Below are 12667 nucleotides of genomic sequence, written 5' to 3' on the forward strand. Positions count from 1 at the left end.
ACAGGGTTTCACCATGCTGGTCAGGCTGGTCTCAAACTCCTGACCTCGTAATCCTCCTGCCTTGGCCTCCCAAAGTGCTGGGATTACAGGTATGAGCCACCGCACCCGGCCTGAGTCTGGGTTTTATCTGGGGAGTGGTCTGTGACCTTAATCATGATGGGATTTGCAGTCATCCTGTACCACATCCTATCAGATATTTGCGCCTCACTTATCTGTTTATGCAAGAGCTGGAAGGATGGGCACATAGGAAAACACTTTGAAGAGAAAAGGATAAGAAACTTTGGACATTTGCTCGAGTGAAAACAAAACCCAAGACTCTTAATACATAGGGTACCAACAGGTCCCAGTTTACCCCGGGGAGTCCTGACGTATACCTATTATCTCTTCATCCTGTCCACTTTGAATTTGTCCCAGATGATTCCTTTATTAGTTTTAGCAAAGTGCTGTTATTTATTATTGCATTAAAATAAATCAGTAAGGAGGGAGCCTGGGTAGCTCAGTTGGTAGAGCATCAGACTTTTAATCTGAGGGTCCAGGGTTCAAGTCCCTGTTCAGGCATGTCCTGTGGCTTTTGGCACCTAATTCTGACTCAATTTTTTTTTTTTTTTTGAGACAGTCTCGTTCTGTCGCCATTGCAGTGGTGCAGTCTCGGCTCACTGCAACCTCCGCCTCCTGGGCTCAAGTCATTCTCCTGCACCAGCCTCCCGAGTAGCTGGGACTGCAGGACCACCACACCCAGCTGGTTATTTTAAGAAGACTTTCCTATAGATGAATTCACATGTGAATCTGTAGCAGGTGGACTTACAGATTCTTCTGCAAAGCACGATTTTCCATTGATATCAGATGACTGTTTCTTTGCTAAATTTCTAAAATTTTTTTCTTCCAAGTTTTTATTATGCATGTGCAAATATGTAGTGCCTGCACTTAATGTATTGGCACTTGAGACAGAAGAAAAATTGCAAACAGTTCAAAGGCTCTTTTATCAGTGCTATTAGAGGCTTCACAAAGAAAATGCATAAGTTCTAATAATTGGTTCAAATTTTCACTTCCCATTCAGGAAATCAAATTATTAAAGTTTCTGGAAGTTCATTCTAAAGAAGGTGAAACATCTGATCTTATTGTTAATACTAGTAATACTCCAGCTTTTTAATGAACTTGTTAATTTAACAGTGAAGATGAAGTTACTAAATTTTGTGGCGATAACACCCACTCAAAATTTGGTGAAGCACAAATTCATGGTAAAAAGCAATGTCAATATAAAATTAAGAAACTTATGAGACACAAATAGGTTTGAAATTTGTTTTGATGTTCATATAATTCTCAGCTTCCTCCCACTCACTGCAATGTTAAATCAGTTAAAAATTATAGTGGTTTAAATTTACAAATATTTGTGTATACTCGGTTAGAGCAATCAAACCACAATATTTTTGCGATGAAGTTGATGACGAATATTACAAAACAGTGTGGCAGTATGAACTTTTTATCTTTTTGCTCCTTGCCATCAATGGGGTTTTTCAAGAGTTTGCACCTTTAAAGAGTTACTTTGTAAATCAACCTACACCTTATGCAGTGGTTTTGAACTTCTTTTATAAATAAGTCTGTAAATTGTGGTTATATTTTATTCAACACCAGTTGGATATATTTAATCAAAATCTTGAAAGAATAGAGTGCTCAAAAAAACTCTGTCTTTTTTTTTTTTGCCAGGACTCTGACTAGTACAGGGACCCCTGGATGAAGCTGTATCCGTATTTTAAACATTTAAAATTTAAAAATGTATTTAGTTAGTTGCAATTGTTGAAAATGAAGCTTGCAAACAGGAAAACAATGAACTTCATCCCTATAACAGAAAGAAAATAACTGAACAAATTAAAAGTTGAGGGCTCAAAAATTATGCAAGATTTCCTGTTCAAAATTATGATTTCTTTTTGGAATACCTTGACCTACGGGAAGAATTTTTTGATATTTCCGTTTTTATGTGGATAAATTTATGATTTTATTCAAGAGAATGAAATGGAAAAACCTATGATTTGGAATCATAAGTTGAGACAACTTATCTGAAGAGTTTTTCCCTTTAAAAATACCTGCCAAGTGCTTGGGAGGTAAAAAGACAGTATATAAGAAAATATTTGGGCTAAAGTATTTACATATTTTAATCTGAAAAAACAGAAAATTGCAATATACTCTAGCAGTTTGCTCTGAATTTATAAGACATCTCAGTAACTTTGGAGAAAGTATTTTCTTAATTAGAAATATTATAATCTTCAGTAACATTCAACTGAGGAACAGTTTCAAATTTATTAACAACGAAATGCAACTTTAGTATTTTTTATATGTAATACTTCAAAAAGCATTAAAGTACAACTTTGGGGAAGAGTATATGATACGCAACTTTATGAAAAAAAGATTAAAAAATAAATCCATGTCTAAAATATACATTCCTTAGGCAAATACTATGATATAATAATATTAGAAATAGATATGGCAAAAAAATAAAATATATGCTAAACAGTATTGTTCTGCTAATGGTATTGTTTAGCATCCAAATAAGAGATTCAATAAGATAAATTATTTTCATTTTGCCTTCATGGAAACAGATAGATGTTATATTTATTTGGTAGAAGGAATTTTATTTTTGAAACTATGTTTTAAATAAAATTATTTTGTAAGTCCACAAATATCAAGTCAATGTATTGGTGAATATGTTAATATTTTAAATTACATAATTTTGATTATTCCCAGCACTATCTGTTACTCTAAAAAATGTGAGAGTGGCCTCCCTATAATAGAAATAAAAACTGAAGAACTACTCAGTCAAAAGAGTTAAGAAATGGATCGAAGAGTCAGAGAACAGAGGGAAGGACAGGAAGACAGAGGGAGGGAGACAGGGTGAGGAGTCCCAAGAGACAATAGTGAATCCCGGAAAATGGCCCAGGGACCTCATCATACAGGGTGCCTCTGGTGGCAGTTGCCCACCCACTCCTCCCAGCCCCATTTGGAAAGAAATAATGTATCAACTAGAGAGACAGTACTGTCAATGGTTGATTCTTTTCTTTACCCATTCATCTCCTACGCACTGGCTCCATCATTCATAGGTTCATTGACATAACCAACCACAAAGCATTTGTTGAGCATTTACTATGTGCCAGGCACTGGTGATGTGCAAAATGTAATGAGACGAAAGTCAGGGTGTGCATAGTCTAGTTCCAGAGCAGGGCCAGGAAGCTACCAACTGGGATGGAGGCCTGGGGGGGACCCAGAGGAGCATCTGCTTGTAAGGGGGGACTAAAGAAAACTTCTCAGGGGGCTGATGCTAGGTTCTCCAGTTCAGTCAAGCTGCTGCCTCCACTGCCACCCCCACCGCTGCTTCCTCCTCCTCCTCTGGGAATGCTAGTTCGCCTGTTAGAGTTTTATATAAAAATGCAAGTCAATGCTCTCTGCTTTTGATATTTTTTAATAGTAAAAGAAGAGGCTGGGCATGGTAGCTCACGCCTGTAATCCCAGCACTTTGGGAGGCCGAGGTGGGTGGATCACCTGAGGTCAGGAGTTGGAGACCAGCCTGGCCAATATGGAGAAACCCCCATCTCTACTAGAAATACAAAAATTAGCTGGGCGTGGTGGCACGCACCTGTAATCCCAGCTACTCAGGAGGCTGAGACATGAGAATCACTTGAGCCCAGGAGGCGGAGGTTGCAGTGAGCTGAGATCATGCCACTGCACGCCAGCCTGGGTGACAGAGTGAGAGAGAGCGAGAATCTGTCTCAAAAAATAAATAAATACACACATACATATATACATCCATACATAACAGAAGAGGGAGAATCCAGACCCCAAAGAATTTCCTTTGGTGTGGTTTCCAACTCCTGTTTCATTCCTGTCTGGTCTCAGACAGTGTCCTGGGAAGACTTTTAGGACCCAGTAGCCATTTCCTATTTCAGGTTCCTTGTGTGTTGTTTCTGAGCACAGAAACAAATCCAATTCAAGCAAATAATGCTGTCATCGGGATCTTGTGCAGGCATCAGAGGGGAGCAGGCCTGGCCAATGGAGTGCTCTGTTTGAAATATCTTGCGATCTTCAGAAACATTTGTTTTTATTCAGAAGCGTTCATTTGATGCTTCCCTGACCCACACAGTTTCCCTATGGGCTTAAGCTCCCATTTGTTAAAGAAACAGACGGGAAAACCCGTTGAATTTGTGTTTGTTTTAGCATTTAAGACAGCTTACCATGAGATGGTAGAGTTTGGATATTGCAGGTAGCAACATGTTCTTTTCAGCAGGCGTGCAAGGGAACAGAATCGTACAGTTGCTTTAGAGAGGTGGAAGCAGGAACCCACCCAGTTCCACGGAATAAATCAGTGGGTGGCACAGAAGTGGAGCCCTGTGATTCTATTCTGGTCTCATATAATTCCAATGAGTCGATCTAACATAGGCCAGGACACTCAAGCGTTGGGCAGATTTTGCCCACTGCTGTTGGTTTTCTTATATGTCTCCTACCTTATTTTTGCCTCTCCTCCCATTCAAATGGAAATGATTCCATACACAAGTCAGCTCCCATAGCTTATTATTTTGTTTTGTTTTGCTTTGAGACAGAGTCTCACTCTATCCCCCAGGCTGGAGTGCTGTGTCACAACCAAAGCTCACTGCAGCCTCAGTCTCCTGGGCTCAATTGATCCTCTCACCTCAGCATCCTGAGTAGCTGGAATCACAGACAGACACCATCATGGCTGACTAGTTTTTGTATTTTTTGTAGAGATAGGGTCTTGCTCTGTTGCCCAGGCTGGTCTCAAGCTCCTAAGCCCAAGTGATCCTCCTACCTCAGCCTCCCAAAGTGGTGGGATTACAGGCATGAGCCACTGTGCCCAGCCCATCTTACACCTGATACAGCTTCATCCAGGGGCTCCGTACTAATCATGGTCCTGGCAAAAAAAAAAAAAAAAAGACAGCACACTCAGTGTGTTAATTTAACAAAGACAGTTTAATAATGGGACAATTTATGGAGGTGAAATGGTAATGGGAGTTGACAAGAGATGATGAAATTCCTCAGTGGACCAAGGTGGCAAAAGGAAGAACCGTGTTCCTGGGCTGGGTGTGACCTGCAGCTGTGGGAGAAGGGTGCTCTGCCAGGAGCTGTGACCACAGGTAAAGGGACACAGCCATGGCCCAAACCATGGTGAGGCAGGAAGGAGCCAGACTAACCAATCCCCTCACCACTGACCTCCTTCTGGGCCTTCCCATTGGCCAAACCCAGCTGAAGACAAGAAAATCTAGGTGATGCGGTCTGGAGAGGCCTTTCTCATGGCACAGAGGGTAGGAGGGAGAAGGAGGGAAAATGAAGGGAAAGTCTGGAGGGGTAAATAGAGTAATACCCTCCTGACTCAGGCACTCATGATCCATCCAAAACTCAAGAGGCTATTTTTCCCACTGGTGGCAGAAGCCAAAAATGCTCTCTTCCAATGTGGTGGAGCTTTTCGGCAGGGAACTTGAAGCTTTGTAGCTTCATCAAAATCCAGCGTGGGCAACAGCCTGCCAGTACTGCATTTCTTAGTTTTACCAAGCCAGCTAAGTGTGACTTCACATCATGCCACCATAGGCAAGAGAATCCAAGAGTTATGTCTTGGGGGCGTTAGATTTGCTTTTTTAAAAAAAAAAAAAGAGATTTAAAAAGTAGAATCCTGACCTGAGAGTCTGAAAACATGGGCTCATGTTCCAGGCGGCTGTGGGACTTTTGATAATTCTCTCTGGGTGTTTTCTCATCTGTAAAATGAGGAACTTGGGGGTAGAAGTTGGTTTAAGCCCCTTTTGGTTCTAACATTCAGTAGATCTTTAAATCAAAACCAAAAGACTATTAGGAGGAATGATAGGCTTCTCCAGGTGAATGTCTGAACCAGCCTCAGAAATGAGTCCGTGGGGAGGAAGAGGAGGTTCTGAAGTGCTCAGGGCACTGGATCAATTGAGCATCACCTTGTCAGGATCAGAAGGTGGGGAGGAGGATTATCACCATGCAGCGGGCTTGCTCCCGTTTGAAATGCTAGCTCCTCTCAGATGTCTCAGAATGCTGCAGGGTTTTTTCGAGGCTAAGACTAACCCTAAAGATTCAGGCAGCATCCTCATTTTCTCCTTTTCCAGCAAGAGGAAGAGACATACTTGAGTCTCCTTTATGTGAGTTCTTGTCAAGGGAGATGGTCAATAAAATTCTTTTCCTGTAATTCCTTTTGACCTAGTCCTTGAGGGTATCCTGACCCCTAAAGGGTCCCCTGAGCCCTCCTTTTACACCTATCACCCAAGTCAGTTGGGTGTGCAGCGAAGGGTAGAACTGAAGATGAATGATGTTTAGAAAAGAAAGACATTCATGGCCAGGTGCGATGACTCACGCCTGTCATCCCAACTACTTGGGAGGCTGAGGCAGGAGAATCGCTTGAACCTGGGAGGCAGAGGTTGCAGTGAACCGAGATTGTGCCATTGCACGCCAACCTGGGCGACAAGAGTGAAACTCCGTCTGAAAAAAAAAAAGAAAGAAAAGAAAAAGAAAGAGATTCACAAACTAGAGGTCTCTCTTGCCCACGTGTAACCATTGGAGGGCATGAATAACCTACCTTGGCTAATCTCTTCACCTGTGACTTGCAGTGGCACAGCGGTCAATCACTGTGGTCAGTCACCTCGGAAATGTGCATCTGTGCTTCACTTGCCCTTTTGTAAAAACAGCCCCAAGAGCAAAAGCTGTGCCAGTTACACATCCTAAGAGCAATCAAGATTCCTAAACGGCGCCGTTAATTGTTGACTATGATAACACATCTTGTTATCAGCTTTTCCTTAATGAATTCCTGAATAGATGTCATTAGACATTAAGTGCTACATTACTTCCTCTAAAGAGAAATATTTAAAGAAAAAAAAAAATCATGTCCTGAATCAGCCCTGCATGCCATCCTTAACAATCTCAAACCACACTGTAGGATCCTGTTCTTCTTAGCGAGATGCTCACATTCACTTCTTTGCCTTCTGAGAATATGGATCTTTGAGGATAGAAATGAAGAGTAGAAGCTCACCCCAAAAAGGGGGCAAGAGAGTTTATAGTCTTAAGAAATTGACTGGATCCCCCAGGAAACAGGTAGCCATGATGAGGTATAGATAAACAATCTCAGTTTGTCAGCACCCTGTGTGGGGAATTAAACTCACAACTTCCATGTTAATGATACTTTCACATTTAATTTCCTGTGTGCCACACTGAAAATGTATCTGTTGAAAGTGGAATTTCACTCCATAGAACTGTCTTATTAAGTGAATGCGTGCGAGGTTGTACCTGTCACAACAAGATTCTGGAAGCTCATTTAGAACTATAATTTGGGGCGTGGGGGAGGAAGCAGAAAGGTTTGTGCCTTGTAGGACTATCACTGTTTTCTCGATAACATTATTACCATTGGTAATTGGTTACTCATTAGCACTAAGCATTAATTATTAATATTAATAAAAGCTGTGTTAAGCACCAGTGGTATGCTTTCTGCTGTGCTCAACATGGGACACTCTAGATCATCAGTTTAGCAGACAACACGCTAAACGTGAAGGCAGATACAGTCCATGACTGTCTGGATTTCTGTCTGGGATGGTCTTACTTACTATAGGACATTGCCTGGATTTCTGTCCGGGACGGGCTTACTTATTACAGGACGAGACAGCTTTGCATAAGTAGACGATGCATTGAAGCCCTCGTGGATATAGGAAAAGTGTACATTAGCAGGAGGAGTGAAAGTGTCAAACTCACTACTCAAAGTGTGTTCCCAAGATGGGCGGCATTGTCATCCCCTGGGAAGTTATTAAAATGCAGAGCCTTAGGTCCCATCCTGGACCTCATGAGTAAGAATCTGCATTTCTGTGCCCTCCCAAGGTGATGAATATCCACGTTAGAGTTGGAAGACCATCATTCTGGAGCAGTGATTCTCCAGCTTTTCTGCATGTTAGAATCACGTTGGGAGTTCTGAAAAATCCCAGTGCCCAAGCTTCACCCCAGACCAATAAAATAAAAATCTTGAGGCTGGGTGTGGTGGCTTATGCCTGTAATCCGAGCACTTTGGGAGGCCGAGGCAGGTGCATCACAAGGTCAGGAGTTCAAGACCAGGATGACCAAGATGGTGAAACCCCGTCTCTACTAAAAATACAAAAGTTAGCCGGGAGTGGCGGCAGGAGCCTGTAATCCTAGCTACTTAGGAGGCTGAGGTAGAAGAATCGCTTAAACCCAGGAGGCAGAGGTTGCAGTGAGCTGAGATCACACCACTGTACTCCAGCCTGGGTGACAGAGCGAGACTCTTTCTCAAAAAATAAATAAAAAAAAATTCTTGGAGGCTGGGACTAGGAATCAGGATGTTTTCAAAAGACCCAGGTGATTTCAATGGACATCAACTTTGAGAACTTCTGCTCAAGAAGACAGTGACACTAGGTTAACATAGAATTGTTTGAGAACCTGCAGAACTCATATTCTAATCCTTAGAGTAGATCCAAGATGGCAGTACATATACAGGTGCTCTGTTCTGCCCTGCACACCTCCCTTTGACAATGCTCCCCTCTCCCCTCCGCACCCCTGCTCATCATCCTCCAAGAGCCCCCAGCTGTTCAAGGAACCTTGGCTGGCCCTTCTTGGCCCTATGTTCGCTTGCTGCTTCCCTGAAGTTCTCTTGGACCAGTGTTCTCTTGCTGTCTTCCAGCTTTTGTTGCTTGTTCTCCCCTCCAGGTAAGATCCCTTGTCTAGGATTTCCTGGCTCTCCAGCAGCCTCTGTCCTTTCTTCAGATTATCTATCAAGGTAGAGGGGCTGGGTGGTGGGAAAGACTGGGGAGCCCCACTCTGCATCCTCCTGCACTTTAACAGTGGCCTCTACAGATAAGGACCTTACCAGTCTTTTGAATTGAGGGAAGCCTCCATTTCTTACCTCTAACATGATGATGCTAATACCTACCTTACAACTTTCCTTGTTAAATTCTAAAGCACTTATCACACAGCTTCTTATTTCCTTCTCCTCCTCATTATGCAATGAATGCAGAAAGGAGACCATTGTTGTGGAGGCCAGCTGATAAAGTCAGAGCTGACCCTACAGGAAGATAAAGTAGAAAACTGTGCATTTGTGATTGGAGCATTCTAGGGAGATACTCTCCTGACTTCTGAGAAAAACTCAAATCTTTTCTCCTCCCAAATCTTTTCTCCCTTTTTTCATAGCAGTATAATTTTTTTCTTTGTGCAGTAGTGCAATCTCAGCTCACTGAAACCTCTGCCTCCAGGGCTCAAATGATTCTCATACTTCAGCCTTCCGAGAAGCTGGGATTGCAGGCATGTCCCATCACACCTGGCTAATATTTTGTATTTTTAGGAGAGACGGGGTTTCGCCATGTTGGCCAGGCTGGTCTCAAACTCTTGACCTCAGGTGATCCACCTGTCTTGGCTTCCCAAAGTGCTGGGACTACAGGTGTGAGCCACCACGCCCAGCTAATTTTTTTTTTATTCCTAGGCACGTTATTGCAAAGAATAAGGACTACATATTCGAGCCTCCCTTGCAGCTGGGTATGAAGATGTGACTAAGCCCGTATGTCAGTTTCCAGAAACCGTCCTTGAGGGGTGGCTTGTGCATGCTGTTGCCCTCTTCTTTGTTCCTTCCATCATCCTGCAGCCTGGAAAATGAGGACAGTCATCCCAGGCCAGGAAGCTGAGGACTGTCCTTAGAGGTGTGGTCAATGAGCAGGAAAGGACCAGAGTTCTTGAGATGTTTGAGTGGACTTGGTTGATGTGAGCATGAAATGAGCTTCAATCTTGTTTAAGTCAGTTGTTTGGGCCTGTCTGACATTTGTAACCAAATCTAATCCCAACTGATGTACCACCTAAAGTTTCTTCTCCACTGGCCAAAATTCCACTTCTGAAGATCTATTTCTTTGGGCATTAAAGACTTTCATCAGCCTTTAGGAAAGCTCTGATAAATTACACATTCCACAGGATGGGTTCGTAGTTTAAATCCTTACAAGCATTGTTCTTAGCAGATTGCCCAGCCCCAGAAAGGTAGACAGACAGCATTAAGGAGCTGAAAGGCAGGGGGAAGAGCAGACAAATATCTATCCCTTTACCATTCTGCCAGCTGCTCTTTCAGAATAACTTGTCTCAGGGCCCATGAGGACAACGGTTGATGATCTTAAATCTGTTTCCTTTTTTTCAATTTTCTAGTATGAACACTTTCATACATATAGAAAAGTTAAAACAAAACAAAACTTTTCAGTGAATTCCCATATACTCACCACCTATGTTCAGTTGGTAACAATGGAATATTCCTGATTTATCACAATCTGCCCATGTATTTGTCCCTCTGCCTATCCATCAATCCAACTTTTATTTTTATTGTATTTCAATGTAAATTGTGCCTGTCAGTGCACTACCCCCTGAATACTTCCCTGCTACCTACTCTTGTTCATTTTTACACTTTCTTCTCTGTTTCTGTTCAACCCCCATTTCCTTGCAAGTAAGGGGAGCAGGAGCTGTGGAGCCAAGAATTGTGACCTAGAGTCCACATAGGTAGGGCTTGTCTTGTCTATTCCAAAGCCTGAAGTTATTGGGCAGTTAACAGAAGTGGCAACCAAAGTAAGACAGATACATTGTTCTTTTGGAGCTATCTTGCTTCCATTTCCTCTCTCCTCTTCAAGATGTGGCAAGGCTGTTCTCTACATTTCCTTGAGCTCCATAGGTCTCCCCCTCTTTTCCTGACTCCTGATTCATCCCATTTTATGACTTCTTGAGATGCAAAGATCATTCACTCCCCTGTAGCCAGAATCTTTATAACAACTCCATCTTTCTCTTCAACTAGCTTTTCCTCTATAAAGCTCTGCAGTGTAGCCTTCCTCCCTTTGTCCCATCCTTAGGGCAGCTGGCCAGACATGCCAGGTCTGTCACGCTCAACCTTTGTTACCCTAAAAAAATCAGTTTGCCTCCTCTTTGCTCAAAGCTCATGCTTTGCTCTGTGTCATCTTTCTTAGTGTTCCCTATGGTTGCAACTCAGCCCTCATCAAAGCCCCAGTCTCCTGAACATCCTCCTTCCCACACTCTGAAATTTTCAGAATATGAGACCTCCTAGCTCTGAAGAAGAAATGAGATCCCTACTCAGGATTAGGTCCCGAGCTTTCCAGCAACAACATAGGTGCTTATTGGGGTTTGATGAACGCTGCCATGGGTTGAGAATGGAGAATGTGCCAGGAATTGCCATGGGTTGAGAACGGAGAATGTGCCAGGAATCATCTAAGTACTGTGCACACATGCATGCTACATCATTTTATCCCCGCAACCACCCTTCTAGGTCAGCTATTTTTTTTTCCCCTTTTTCAGGTAAGAAAACTGAGGCATAGAGAAATTAAGTAACTAATTCAAGCTTGCCTAGGTAATAAAAGTCTTCTAGATGTGGGGTTTTTTTGTTGCTGTTGTTGGTTTTGAAACAGGGTTTCACACTGTTACCCAACCTGGAGTGCAGTGGTGCAATCACAGCTTACTGCAACCCCATCTCCTGGCCTCAAGCAATCCTCCCACCTCAGTCTCCCAAGCGGCTGGGACCATAGGTGTGTACCATCATGCCCAGATAATTTTTGTACTTTTTTGTAGAGACGGGGTTTTCCCGTGTTGCCCATGCTGGTACCAAACTCCTGGGCTCAATGGATCCAACTGCCTTGGCCTCCCAAAGTGCTGGGATTACAGGCATGAGCCACCGTGCCTGGCCTAGGTGCATTTTTTTTTCATCCGATTGGAAAGAATGATTTCTCTGCAGAATGTGGGCCTCATGCTTTGTAGAGTTATAATTAAGTTTATGTTTTCATGTTGCGGGTTTTTGTTTGTTTCCTATGACAATGTTTTTCATACTGGAATCTTCAGACCCCAAGGGTTCACGGGCATTCTTGTGTTTTACCACATTTTCTTTGTAAAGAGCTCTGCGCATTCTTCCAGTTTGAGAAACCGTGGCTTAGAGGTGAGGGGGTGGGGTGGGAGTGGGGGCTGTCCCTCACAGCCTGTCATCTCCTCACTGTCACGGCCTCCTAGACTATAACCTGGGCTGTTTAGATAGCTCTGCCCCTGGAACTTAGTCTCACAGTCCAGAGTCATTCATTTTCTTATCCACCTGATCTGCATTTCGAGTTAGAAGCGGAGCCAAGAAAGGAGAGAAGAACTCAGGGGAAAAGGAGAAAAGGAAGCAGTTGTATTCCAGGTAGGGGGAAGACATAAGCAAAGACCCAGAGCTGAGCATTTGCTGTTCTGAAACAGCAGAGGGGCTCCTCATCTGGGGTGCAGGACTGGGCAGGGCAGCTTACCTGCAGAGCCTTGACTGCCGAGCCAGGGGATGTGGACAACGCTGTAGGCGATGGGGAACTGGAGAAGGAGCAGGTAAGGAGGACCCCATCGGGGTTCCAGTCTCCAGTGAGACCTCAGAGGTACCAGGAGGAGACAGGCGAGGCAGCTTCCGAGGTGGCAGGATGTGAGATGAGGGGTAGACACGTCCCTCCTGCCCGGCCCACCGAGGAAGTGATGCAGGAGAAGAGATTCCGCTAGTCTATCCCTCAGCCATGAGAAGGAAAACACACACCCTGATGACTTGGCTTAGCCCTCAGACCCTCCATCTAGATTTTAGCCATTCTGCCTCTGAAAGAAATATGTTTAATTCTGTGTTTTG

The 12667-nt window shown here is 43.3% G+C and overlaps 1 non-coding gene across 1 annotated transcript; it reads left to right on the forward strand.

The window, feature by feature from the left end:
* Positions 1–485: 485 nt before the first annotated feature.
* TRNAK-UUU (transfer RNA lysine (anticodon UUU)) lies at positions 486–558 on the forward strand. Its single transcript has one exon. It is a non-coding gene; the product is annotated as a tRNA-Lys (tRNA).
* Positions 559–12667: the final 12109 nt, after the last annotated feature.

This window comes from Macaca thibetana, chromosome 20 (assembly GCF_024542745.1).
Source record: "Macaca thibetana thibetana isolate TM-01 chromosome 20, ASM2454274v1, whole genome shotgun sequence".
Classification (NCBI taxonomy): Eukaryota; Metazoa; Chordata; class Mammalia; order Primates; family Cercopithecidae; genus Macaca; species Macaca thibetana.